The sequence below is a fragment of the Pseudophryne corroboree genome, chromosome 2, assembly GCF_028390025.1.
Source record: "Pseudophryne corroboree isolate aPseCor3 chromosome 2, aPseCor3.hap2, whole genome shotgun sequence".
NCBI lineage: Eukaryota > Metazoa > Chordata > Amphibia > Anura > Myobatrachidae > Pseudophryne > Pseudophryne corroboree.
The window spans coordinates 615,133,824-615,147,731 of record NC_086445.1 but is presented as its reverse complement, the minus strand read 5'-3'; positions in this window follow the sequence as shown (position 1 = coordinate 615,147,731).

The window sequence follows — 13,908 nt, the reverse complement described above, 5'->3', positions numbered from 1 at the left end:
TGCTCCGGTGCCCTCCTTAAGCACAGTGGCTCTGGATATGGAACAAGGAAGGCAGCACTCTGGAGTCTTTCTTGAAAGTAGAAAACGTGCTTTTAATGTGTAACGTTTCGGGAGACGTACTCCCTCCTTCAAGACACAGCAATACCTATTGCTGTGTCTTGAAGAAGGGAGTACGTCTCCCGAAACGTTACACATTAAAAGCACGTTTTCTACTTTCAAGAAAGACTCCAGAGTGCCGCCTTCCTTGTTCTATATATCTATCTATCTATTTATATACACACATACACCTTCGTACTATTTTACCGAGTCGGCCAAGTGTCTGTTTTTTGTGTATTGTATTGTTTGTCGCCATAATGAGTAAGGCACCAGCAAAAATTAAAAAGCCTCACTGCAAAGTCTGTAGCAGTGTGTTACCGGATGGATCTACCACATGTCCAGTATGTTTTGTGGATTCAGTTACAAATAAAATTTCTGCTCCGGTGTTAGACAGTTTCATTCCCGGACCCTCCATGGGAAATGCTAGCCACTGTACTGGCTGGGTTGCAATCAGAATTGACCGCCGCTCGACAAGAGCGGGAAGCTGCAAGATGTGAGTCTAGGGTGAGACCGCCAGAACTACTGGAGGCGTCTCAGCCTTGCGAAAGGTCCAAATCCATTTTGGGTAGATGGGATAAATTTCATATGTCTTAAGATTTACCAGTTTCTGCTATGTTGCATTCTGACGATTCCACGCCAGACCTCACGGCACAAGATGAGGGTGAGGAGGGCGAAGTGGAGTCAGTGAGGATTTTAACAGCTCAGGTATTGATAATCTCATCAGAGCGGTGCGTCAGTCTCAAGTTTACAGAAACTGAGGAGCCCCTGACAAATGATCAGGTCGTATTTACTAAACGACAGAGAACTCCAATGTGTTTTCCTGTTTCGGAGTCTCTTAATAAGATGTTAGTAGAAACACGACAGACTCCAGATAAACGGTTTTCTATACCTCGCAGATTTAAGTCTAGTTACCCGTTTCCAAACTCGGCGACATGTACATGGGAGAATCCACCAATAGTTGATTCGTCAGTGTCGAAGCTTGCAAAGAAATTAACCATACCAGTGCCAGCGGCTACTACGCTTAAAGACCCTTCAGATCGCAAAATAGAAACTATGCTAAAGTCCATGTATTTAGCAGGAGTGCTGCTGAGACCTGGCTTGGTTGGTATCTGGGTCACTAAGGCGCTCATAGTATGGATAACAGAACTCAAGTCTGCCCTACATGACGAACACCTTATACTTCTTGCTGATCAAATGTGTGAGGCTGCGGAGTATCTGTACAGCTTCTACTGACGTCTGTCAGCTCACTTCTCGTATTTCATAGTCGCTAGTTACGGCACGACGAGCACTCTGGCTGCGTTCTTGGCAAGCGGAGGCAGATGTAAAATGAGGTATAGATGCGTTACCTTACGATGGCAAGAAGTTGTTTGGTCCTGAATTGGACACATGGATTTCTGAGGCTACGGGAGGAAAGTCTGTTTTCTTACCATTGCCTCCACCGGTACCAAGAAGGAGGTACTCTGGACCTTCGTTCAAATCCTTTAGACCTCAGTCCTTTCGCGGACGTGGCAGAGAAACGGCCACGCCTGGTAGACGTGGACGTGGTTTCCAACAAAATAACACAAGTCGTCAGGACGCTAAGGTTACCGACAAGCCAGTGGCATGACGGGCTACCAGCCCATCTCTGTTCTCCGATTGTGGGAGCACGCCTTCAGACGTTCCATTTGGTGTAGTTCCAGACATCCGAGGATGGATGGGTCCGCAATTTAGTGTTAAGAGGTTACAAAATCGACTGTCTTCCGCCACTGCGGTTTTTCAAGACAGGACTGCCTCTGTCGGACGACAAGAGGGCGGTTCTGCAAATTGCCATTCAGTCCCTACTGGATTCAGCAGTTTTGATTCCGGTCCCTGTACACCAACAGGGTCAGGGTTATTATTCCAGTCTGTTTGTGGTACCGAAGCCGGATGGCTGTCAGGCCAATATTGAACTTAAAGGGTCTCAATCGGTACGTAACTTACTACAGATTCAAGATGGAATCTCTGCGCTCAGTGATTGCAAGTTTAGAGCCAAAGGAATTCATGATTGCGCTAGATCTCAAGGATGTGTACTTACACATTCCGATTTGGCAGCCTCATCAGAGGTTCTTGCGGTTTGCAATACGCCAAAACCATTACCAGTTTCAGGCTCTACCGTTTGGCCTATCGTCAGCACCTCGGGTATTCACCAAAGTGATGTCTGTGATGATAGCTCATCTCAGATCCCTGGGAGTGACAATAGTTCCGTATTTAGACGATCTGCTCATCAAAGCGCCATCTCAACAGATGCTTCTCCAACATGCGCTGCTAACGTACAATGTACTAGTTCACCACGGTTGGATTGTCAACTTCAAAAAATCACATCTCATTCCGTCTCAACGCCTTAAATTCCTAGGTATGATTCTCGATACGGTAAATCAAAGAATTTACCTACCACAACAGAAAGTACAGATTATTTGCCATCTAGTACAATTAGTGCTCAAGCCACGCACAGTCTCTGTACATTTGTGCATTCGCCTCTTAGGAACAATGGTGGCGGCTTTCGAAGCGCTTCAGTTCGGAAGATTTCACTCGCGTCCTTTTCAACTGGATGTGCTCGCACAGTGGTTGGGCTCGCATCTGCAGATTCACCACAGGGTGAGGTTGTCGCCAAGGGCAAGGGTGTCTACTCTGGTGGCTCAAGGAACACAATTTAACCGCAGGGAAACTATTCGGCGGCTGGAATTGGATAATTCTAACGACGGACGCGAGTCTCAGAGGTTGGGGAGCTGTAGTTCAAAATTGTCAACTCCAGGTTCTCTGGGCGGATCACGAAAGATTGCGGTCTATAAATGTCCTGAAACTCCGGTCAATTTACAATGCACTACGACAAGCAGTACACATGCTTCGCTCTCAGACTGTCCAAGTGCAGTCAGACAACGCAACGGCAGTCGCATACATCAACAAACGAAGAACAAGAAGCCGCATGGCAATGCGGGAAGTAGCTCGAATCCTCAATTGGGCAGAATATTACCAGGTGATATTGTCGGCAGTGTTCATTTCGGGAGTGGACAACTGGGAGGCGGATTATCTCGGCCGTCGGGATTTTCATCCAGGAGAATGGGCATTAAATCCAGAGGTTTCATATGTTGGTTCAGCGGTGGGGTTACCCTCAGGTGGACCTGATGGCGTCTCGCCACATTCACCAAACACTCCAGTATGTGTCCAGAACGAGAGATCCAAAGGCAGTGGCGGTGGATGCTCTCACAATCGCGTGGCCATACAGCCCAGTGTATCTGTTTCCACCGTTTCTGCTGCTCCCTCTAGTGCTAAAACGGATCAAAAGAGTCAGTCAGTCACACTAGTGGCGCCTCATTGGCCTCACACTAGTGGCGCCTCATTGGTTCTCGGATCTCCACGGACTACTTGCAGACTATCCTTGGCCGCTCCCTCTACGTCCGGACTTGTTACAACAGGGTCCGTTCCTTTACCCCGATTTAGCGTGGCTGCGTTTGATGGGATGGCTGTTAAGACCGCCCTCTTGAGAAGAGAGGGCATTCCGGAATCTGTTATACCAACCATGTTACGTGCTAGGAAGCCAGTTACGGCAGCTCATTATTACAGAATTTGGCGTGCCTATATAGGTTGGTGTGAAGCTCGGAAGTTTCCGACATCAGCTTTAAAGTTAACCCGTCTTGTTTCTCCAGACGGGGTTAGATGGAGGACTGCGTTTATCTACACTAAAGGTGCAGGTATCTGCTTTGTCAATTTACTTTCAAAGACGATTGGCTCTATTGCCGCCGGTACACACTTTTCTGCAAGGTGTCCTCAGAGTACAGCCTCCATTCACTCCACCTACAGCGCCATGGGACTTGAATCTGGTTTTAGATTTCTTAGTCTTCATATTTTGAACCCTTACAGCAAGTGGATATAAAGTTTCTCACTTGGAAAAAAAATTTCTTCTAGCCTTAGCTTCAACAAGGCTTGTTTCAGATTTGGGTGCCTTGTCATGCAAGCCACCGTATTTTGTTGTTTCATGATGACAGAGCGGCACTTCGGATGAATTCCGATTTCCTACCAAAGGTAGTGTCATCTTTTCACATCAACCAATAGTAGTTCCTGTGTTAACAGCACATTCTGGAACTCTGGATGTGGTATGCGCTTTACGCGTTTGTTTCCCGAACGTATACAGTTCTTAAGACGGATACGTTGTTTGTTCTCTATAATGCTGTCAAGATGGGTTGGCCAGCGTCTAAGCAGACCTTATCCGGATGGATAAAACTGACCATACGTCAGGCTTACCTTAATGTTAGGTTACAGCCGCCTACATCGGTAACAGCTCATTCCACACGTTCTGTGGGAACTTCATGGACAGCTGGTCGTGGAGCTTCTACGACGCAGCTTTGCCGTGCGGCTACATGGTCTTCAGTGCACACGTTTGTGCGCTTTTACAAGTTTGATACGTTTGCGGCATCAGCATCTAGCTTTGGCTGCTTAGTGTTACAGGTGCCAAACAGCTCTCCCGCCCACGGGGGAAGGTTTGGTATGTCCCAAGAGTACTCCAGTGACCCCTAGTGGATGAAAAAGAAAATAGGATTTTGGTACTTACCAGGTAAATCCTTTTCTTTGAATCCATAGGGGGCACTGGACGCCCACCCAGAGCAGTTTTACCTGGTTTGTGGTAAGTTCAGGGGATCTTATGGTAACACACTCTCACCGACTGGTTCAAATTATCAAGTGCTGGTTATGGTGTCAACTGTTTAGTTGTCAGTAACGTTATGTGTCAACTTCATTGTTGTCGGTTATGTTATATGTAATACTCCATTGTCAACCTCTCTATAGCTCCTGTTCGGCTCAGTAAAAAACACTGAGGTACTCTGGGATATGGAGGAGTGGAGTGTTCTAAATTGAAATATTCAGTGCCCTGTTTCCTACGGAAGCCGTCCATATCCCAAGAGTACTCCAGTGCCCCCTATGGATTCAAAGAAAAGGATTTACCTGGTAAGTACCAAAAATTTTGATGCCTGTCTGTACTGTTTAGTCCCCCCAAGTGTTTTGATTTTACCTCCACCATGTTTTGTATTCCTGGTCTTAGTGTCCTATTGCCTCCCTTTCCCAACCAGTGCACGCTGTACATGTAGTAAACAGATTGCCAAAGGTTTTTATTAGAGTAAACAAATATGCTACTTTTAGCAAGATAAAGTTCTTTCTAGCAAAAAAAAAGTGCGAGTGGCTACATTTAATGAATAAACATGATATCAGCTTAGTAAAATATTAATGGTTTTAGGCTGCCTTTTTATGACTAGGGGGGACATGTACTAAGCAGTGATAAAAGTGGAGAAGGGAACCAGTGGAGAAGTAGAAGTTGCCCAGAGGGAGCCCAATGATAATGCTATCTTCAGACTGCATTAGTAAGCTTGCGAGCAGGGCCTTCCTACCCCTATGTCTGTTACCCAGTTTGTCTTATCACTGTTTCTAATTGTATAGCGCAATGGAGTATGCTGCGCTACGTAAGAAACTAAATAAAACAAGGCATCCCTCCATTTCTACTCCATCACAGCCTTACCTGCCTGCTGGCAGTGAAGGTTGACATATGATCATCCCCCTGTGATCAGCTATGTATGTGTCTGATGGACACACCGGCTAATCGCTGTGCAAACAAAAAAGGAATACCTGCACCCAGGCATCTGGTCCAGTGAGGGTAACCAATCATCTGCTTGTGTTAAGCTGGCATCTCACTTTACAGCAGTGAGGGTCACAGCGGAGAAAAGGAACCAGATGGCTGGTGTCCCTGGATCACTGGTCCTGTCAAGTTTAAGTGGGGAGGAAGGGGGTACTGTTTCCTCAGGGGGTAGCTGGCAGGTGCATGCGCACACTTAGTCATTTCCTTGAGAATTGGGGTAAGAGGATTCAGTGTTTTCTTGCAAGCTCTGTCCCTGCATGCAATATTATACATCCTAGCCATGTATTCAAATATTGCATGCAGATTTAGGCAAACTTATCTGATTTGAATTGTGATGAAAAAGGCTGCTTGGTGTGTGTGGTGCCAGACTCTTCATACCTATCTATAATACCCAACTTGCTTTTCTTGCATTTTATTTGTTCTGTCTTTCACATTATGTGTTAACATCTCCATTCTAGCATACAGATAAATGCCTTAAATAATGGCCCTTTATTCCATTAAGCAAATTCTGTCTTTAAAATCTCACTATTCACATGCACAGAGTATGGCAACCAATACATGCAGTGCCACACTCCCTAAGCTAAAACTTGCCATCAGACAGATCAATGATCTGATGTCATACATGGTCGGATAAAACTGGATACACTCTCTAATATTCTGACCAATCAACAATTTGCTCCCAAAATCCAGAAAATGGCCAAAAATGGTTGTTTGGTTAAATCTATTTGATTTAACAAATGTATCCAGTTTATCTGACCATTTTCGTCTTTTCCAGTGTTTGTGAACAAATGGGTAATGGTCATTTGCTCTCATCCATTACCAGATTTTAGTTCCAACCAGAAAGAGTGGACAGACAATTTGACTTGTGGTTACGCATCTCAAAAAAACGAAATATAGTGCTTCTCTTGTAAAATCTAGGAAATGATTGCAGCATTTTTAAGAACTCCATGACCACGAATAATGCACTTTTCCCACCCTTTTTGAGACTTATGTGTTTTGTCTTTGTTTTTTTTTTTTGTGTTTTTTCCTTCAAATTATTATTAGATGACCAATTAAGGTAAGGTTTTGGTTTTTTTTTTGTCCCCCCCCCCCCTTCTATTGATACTGATCAGCATTTTACTTTCTGAGACATAGGCTTTGTGCAAGGTTGGCAAATTTTTGGCTTTCTGAATACCATTAAAATTGCACTCCACGTTTTGTGCTCAATACCTCATCCCACATCAATGTTGAAGAATTCATCTTATATTAGAGACGTAAAATGTACTGAGTTACAAATTACACTGGTCTATCTGACTCCCTCCCCCCTCTAGTTTTGTTTTAAACTTGCAATAAGATTGGGGGGGTGTTTGTGATTCTGTCAAAACGGCAATGTTTCTCTCCTCCAGTTCTTAGGGACATCTAACAGTGCATGTTTGATAGATCTCTCACTATTGCAAGATAAATAATTAACACGGTGATATGTTTGTGACTGGTGCTCAGGACACCACCGGTCAGAATACAGATGCTGGCATCTGACAATCCCACCAGTTGGCATGCTGACCAACAGGGACTATTCCCACGTGGGTGTCCACGACACTCATAGAGTGGGAATAGAACCTGCAGTGATCCTGCAAGGGGCTTTGTCCTGCTCGCTGTACCCCCACCCCTCCAGCCATCTTACTGCCTGGGATCCAGGTGTTGGTATTGTGACTGGCCAGTTGCACATACCTAACGCATTAACACCACCTGTTCTTAAAATGTACCAGCCAGTAATGACACATGCCCCAACTAGGAGACATAGAAAATGTACTGTTAGCAGTCCCTTAGGCCTGCTGTCATTGCCTTGTGTCTCAATGCTTTTTCCATTAGCCCTTCAGGATATTCCTGTAAAATATATTAATTAAAATGTATATCTTGCACACATAATATACAACATTTTGAAGAGTATATTTATGTCCAGGTAAAGGTTTGGTCTGCAAGGAGACCGTGCTTAAGACTTCATCCACCAACAATGATACAAAGACATTGCTTTAAAACCACCCTGCTCTAGATGAATGGTGGTCAAATTCTGTCCTCTGACAACTAACAGTCCATATTTTCTAGACCACGTGTGGATTCTTTAACATGCATCATGCTGTTAATTTCTCTACCGTCCTAGTGGATGCTGGGTACTCCGTAAGGACCATGGGGAATAGACGGGCTCCGCAGGAGACTGGGCACTCTTAAAAGAAAGATTAGGTACTATATCTGGTGTGCACTGGCTCCTCCCTCTATGCCCCTCCTCCAGACCTCTGTTAGAATCTCTGCCCGGCCAGAGCTGGATGCACCTAGTGGGCTCTCCTGAGCTTACTAGAAAAAGTATTTGTTAGGTTTTTTATTTTCAGTGAGATCTGCTGGCAACAGACTCACTGCTACGAGGGACTGAGGGGAGAGAAGCAAACCTACCTGCTTGCAGCTAGCTTGTGCTTCTAAGGCTACTGGACACCATTAGCTCCAAAGGGATCGAACACAGGGCCCGACCTCGATGGTCCGGAGCCGAGCCGCTTGCAGAGCCAGAAGACGGAAGAACCAGAAGAAAATCGGCGGCTGAAGACTGGTCTTCAATAAGGTAGCGCACAGCACTGCAGCTGTGTGCCATTGCTCCCACAGCACACCACACGCTCCGGTCACTGGTGGGTGCTGGGGGGGGGGGGGGGGGGCGCCGCCCTGGGCTGCAATAAGTATATCTTTGGCACAAAAAGCACATAATACAGTGTATAACACTATATGTGCTAAAACCCCCGCCATTAACATAAATAGCGGGAGAAGCCTGCCGCTGAAGGGGCGGGGCTATCCCTCAGCAACCGGCGCCATTTTCTCTTCACAGCTCCGCTGGAAGGACGCTCTCCCCTGCAGTATACACTACAAGAAGGGTAAAAAAAGAGAGGGGGGGGGCACATAAATTTAGGCGCTAAAGGTGATATAAGTAGCTATTGGGGGAAAATTCACTGTCTTAGTGTAAATCCCTCTGATATATAGCGCTCTGGTGTGTGCTGGCATACTCTGTCTCCCCAAAGGACTTGGTGGGGTCCTGTCCTCAGAGCATTCCCTGTGTGTGCGGTGTCGGTACGGCTGTGTCGACATGTTTGATGAGGACGCTTACGTGGAGGCGGAGCAGGTGCCGATAAGTATGATGTCGCCCCCTGCGGGGCTGACACCAGAGTGGATAATTTGTGAAAGGTATTAACCGACAGTGTCAACTCCTTGCATAAAAGTTTTGTTGACGTAACAGCTTTGGGACAGCCGGCATCTCAGCCCGCACCTGCCCAGGCGTCTCAGGGGCTCTAAAACGCCCGCTACCTCGGTTGGCAGACACAGATGTCGACATGGCGTCTGACTCCAGTGTAGACGAGGATGAGACAAATGTACAGTCCACAAGGGCCATCCGATGCATGATTACGGCAATGAAAAATGTGTTGCACATTTCTGACATTAACCCGGTTACCACTAAAAAGGGTATTATGTTTGGGGAGAAAAAGCAGCCAGTGACTTTTCCCCCATCTGATGAGTTAAATGAATTGTGTGAAGAAGCGTGGTGTTCCCCAGATAAGAAATTAGTGATTTCTAAGAGGTTACTAATGGCGTACCCTTTCCCGCCAACGGACAGGTTACGTTGGGAAACATCCCCTAGGGTGGACAAGGCGCTCACACGCTTATCAAAAAAGGTGGCACTGCCGTCTCAGGATACGGCCGCCTTAAAGGAGCCTGCAGATAGAAAGCAGGAGGCTATCCTGAAGTCTGTGTATACACACTCAGGTACTATACTGAGACCTGCAATTGCTTCAGCATGGATGTGTAGTGCTGCAGCTGCTTGGTCCGATACCCTGTCAGATAACATTGATTCCCTTGACAGGGATACTATTTTGCTAACCATAGAGCATATTAAAGACGTTGTCTTATATATGAGGGATGCACAAAGGGACATTTGCCGGCTGGCATCTAGAATTAATGCAATGTCCATTTCTGCCAGGAGAGTATTATGGACTCGGCAGTGGACAGGTGATGCTGATTCTAAAAGGCACATGGAGGTTTTGCCTTATAAGGGTGAGGAATTGTTTAAGGGCGGTCTCTCGGACCTCGTATCCACAGCAACAGCTGGGAAGTCGACTTATATTACCTCAGGTTCCCTCACAGCCTAAGAAAGCACCGTATTATCAAGTACAGTCCTTTCGGCCTCAGAAAGGCAAGCGGGTCAGAGGCGCGTCCTTTCTGCCCAGAGACAGGGGTAGAGGGAAAAAGCTGCACCAGACAGCCAGTTCCCAGGAACAAAAATGCTCCCCTGCTTCCACTAAGTCCACCGCATGACGCTGGGGCTCCACAGGTGGAGCCAGGTGCGGTGGGGGCACGTCTCCGGAACTTCAGCGACCAGTGGGTTTGCTCACAGGTGGATCCCTGGGTTCTACAAGTGGTATCTCAGGGATACAAGCTGGAGTTCGAGGCGTCTCCCCCTCGCCGTTACCTCAAATCGGCCTTGCCAGCTGCTCCCAAGGAAAGGGAGGTAGTACTGGCGGCAATTAACAAGCTGTACCTTCAGCAGGTGATAATCAAAGTTCCCCTCCTTCAACAGGGACGGGGTTACTATTCCACAATGATTGTGGTACCGAAACCAGACTGTTCGGTGAGACCCATTCTAAATTTGAAATCCTTGAACACTTATATAAGGAAATTCAAGTTCAAAATGGAATCGCTCAGGGCGGTTATTGCAAGCCTGGAAGAGGGGGATTTTATGGTGTTACTGGACATCAAGGATGCTTACCTACATGTCCCCATTTACCCACCTCACCGGGAGTACCTCAGGTTTGTGGTACAGGACTGTCATTACCAATTCCAGACGTTGCCGTTTGGTCTGTCCACGGCACCGAGGGTATTTACCAAGGTAATAGCCGAAATGATGATACTCCTTCGAAAGAAGGGAGTTATAATTATCCCGTACTTGGACGATCTCTTTATAAAGGCGAGGTCTAAGGAGCAGTTGTTCGTCGGAGTAGCACTATCTCGGGATGTGCTACAACAGCACGGCTGGATTCTGAATATCCCAAAGTCGCAGCTGATTCCTACGCTTTTCTGCTTTTCCTGGGAATGACTCTGGACACAGAACAGAAGAAGGTGTTTCTCCCGGAGGAGAGGCCCAGGAATTGTCATCTCTGGTCAGGGACCTCCTGAAACCAAAACAGGTGTCGGTGCATCACTGCACACGAGTCCTGGGAAAGATGGTAGCTTCTTACGAAGCAATTCCCTTCGGCAGGTTCCATGCAAGGATCTTTCAGTGGGATCTGTTAGACAAGTGGTCCGGATCGCATCTTCAGATGCATCGGTTGATCACCCTGTCCCCGAGGGCCAGGGTGTCTCTGCTGTGGTGGCTGCAGAGTGCTCATCTTCTCGAGGGCCGCAGATTCGGCATTCAGGACTGGGTCCTGGTGACCACGGATGCAAGCCTCCGAGGTTGGGGGGCAGTCACTCAGGGAAGAAACTTCCAAGGACAATGGTCGAGTCAGGAGACTTCCCTACACATAAATATTCTGGAACTAAGGGCCATTTACAATGCCCTGAGTCAAGCAGAACCCCTGCTTCTAAACCAACCGGTGCTGATTCAGTCAGACAACATCACGGCGGTCGCCCATGTAAACCGACAGGGCGGCACAAGAAGCAGGATGGCGATGGCAGAAGCCACAAGGATTCTTCGATGGGCGGAGAATCACGTGCTAGCACTGTCAGCAGTGTTCATTCCGGGAATGGACAACTGGGAAGCAGACTTCCTCAGCAGGCACGACCTCCACCCGGGAGAGTGGGGACTTCATCCAGAAGTCTTCAAGCTGATTGTAAATCGTTGGGAAAGGCCACAGGTGGACATGATGGCGTCCCGCCTCAACAAAAAGCTAAAAAGATATTGCGCCAGGTTAAGGGACCCTCAGGCGATAGCTGTGGACGCTCTAGTGACATCGTGGGTGTACCAGTCGGTTTATGTGTTCCCTCCTCTTCCTCTCATACCAAAGGTACTGAGGATAATAAGAGAGGAGTAAGAACTATACTCATCGTTCCGGATTGGCCAAGAAGAACTTGGTACCCGGAACTACAAGAAATGATCTCAGAGGACCCTTGGCCTCTGCCGCTCCGACAGGACCTGCTACAGCAGGGGCCCTGTCTGTTCCAAGACTTACCGCGGCTGCGTTTGACGGCATGGCGGTTGAACGCCGGATCCTAATGGAAAAGGGCATTCCGGATTAAGTCATTCCTACGCTGATTAAAGCTAGGAAAGATGTGACCGCAAAACATCACAGCATATGGCGAAAATATGTTGCTTGGTGTGAGGCCAGGAAGGCCCCAACAGAGGAATTTCAGCTGGGTCGATTTCTGCACTTCCTACAGTCAGGAGTGACTATGGGCCTAAAATTGGGATCCATTAAAGTCCAGATTTCGGCCCTGTCTATTTTCTTTTAAAAAGAACTGGCTTCACTGCCTGAAGTTCAGACGTTTGTTAAGGGAGTGCTGCATATTCAGCCCCCTTTTGTGCCTCCAGTGGCACCTTGGGATCTCAACGTTGTGTTGGATTTCCTAAAATCACATTGGTTTGAGCCACTTCAGACCGTGGAGTTGAAGTATCTCACGTGGAAGGTAGTCATGCTGTTGGCCTTGGCCTCAGCTAGGCGTGTCAGAATTGACGGCTTTGTCCTGTAAAAGCCCTTATCTGATTTTCCATATGGACAGGGCAGAATTGAGGACTCGTCCCCAATTTCTCCCAAAGGTGGTGTCAGCGTTTCATTTGAACCAACCTATTGTGGTGCCTGCGGCTACTCGGGACTTGGAGGATTCCAAGTTGCTGGACGTAGTCCGGGCCCTGAAAATTTATATTTCCAGGATGGCTAGGGTCAGAAAAACTGACTCGCTGTTTATCCTACATGCACCTAACAAGCTGGGTGCTCCTGCTTCGAAGCAAACTATTGCTCGCTGGATCTGTAGCACGATTCAACTTGCACATTCTGCGGCTGGACTGCCGCATCCTAAATCAGTAAAAGCCCATTCCACGAGGAAGGTGGGCTCTTCTTGGGCAGGTGGGCTCTTCTTGGGCGGCTGCCCGAGGGGTCTCGGCTTTACAACTTTGCCGAGCTGCTACTTGGTCGGGATCAAACACTTTTGCAAAATTCTACAAGTTTGATACCCTGGCTGAGGCGGACCTTGAGTTTGCTCATTCGGTGCTGCAGAGTCATCTGCACTCTCCCGCCCGTTTGGGAGCTTTGGTATAATCCCCATGGTCCTTACGGAGTACCCAGCATCCACTAGGACGTCAGAGAAAATAAGAATTTACTCACCGGTAATTCTATTTCTCGTAGTCCGTAGTGGATGCTGGGAGCCCGTCCCAAGTGCGGACTTTCTGCAATACATGTATATAGTTATTGCTTAACTATAGGGTTATTGTTATGAGCCATCTGTTGAATGAGGCTCAGTTATTGTTCATACTGTTAACTGGGTATAGTTATCACAAGTTGTACGGTGTGATTGGTGTGGCTGGTATGAGTCTTACCCTGGATTCCAAATCCTTTCCTAGTAATGTCAGCTCTTCCTGGCACAGTTTCCCTAACTGAGGTCTGGAGGAGGGGCATAGAGGGAGGAGCCAGTGCACACCAGATATAGTACCTAATCTTTCTTTTAAGAGTGCCTAGTCTTCTGCGGAGCCCGTCTATTCCCCATGGTCCTTACGGAGTACCCAGCATCCACTACGGACTACGAGAAATAGAATTACCGGTGAGTAAATTCTTATTTTCTATGCCTTCAACCCTCATTCAGACTATGTAGTTATTACTGCCAATCTTGTGTCATATAATTTTGGAGCCACTTTCTGATTTGCTCTCCATACCTGCTTACTCATTGCTTTCCTCTCCTGCCCATCTTCTTGTCCCTGGTTTATTTTGCCATAATTCTCAATTAGCTGCACTTTCAATATGTATGCTTGTGTTATGCCTTTTCTTTTCCTCATCACTTACTATCTTATCTACTGATCATTTTAAGTCTCCTGTAATACCTAAGTGGTGTCACTTTGCTATGTTTTTTGCTAATTTCTCTTGCGTCCTAGAGGATGCTGGGGACTCCAAAAGGACCATGGGGTATAGACGGGATCCGCAGGAGCTTTGGCACACTAAAAAGACTTAAGACTGGGTGTG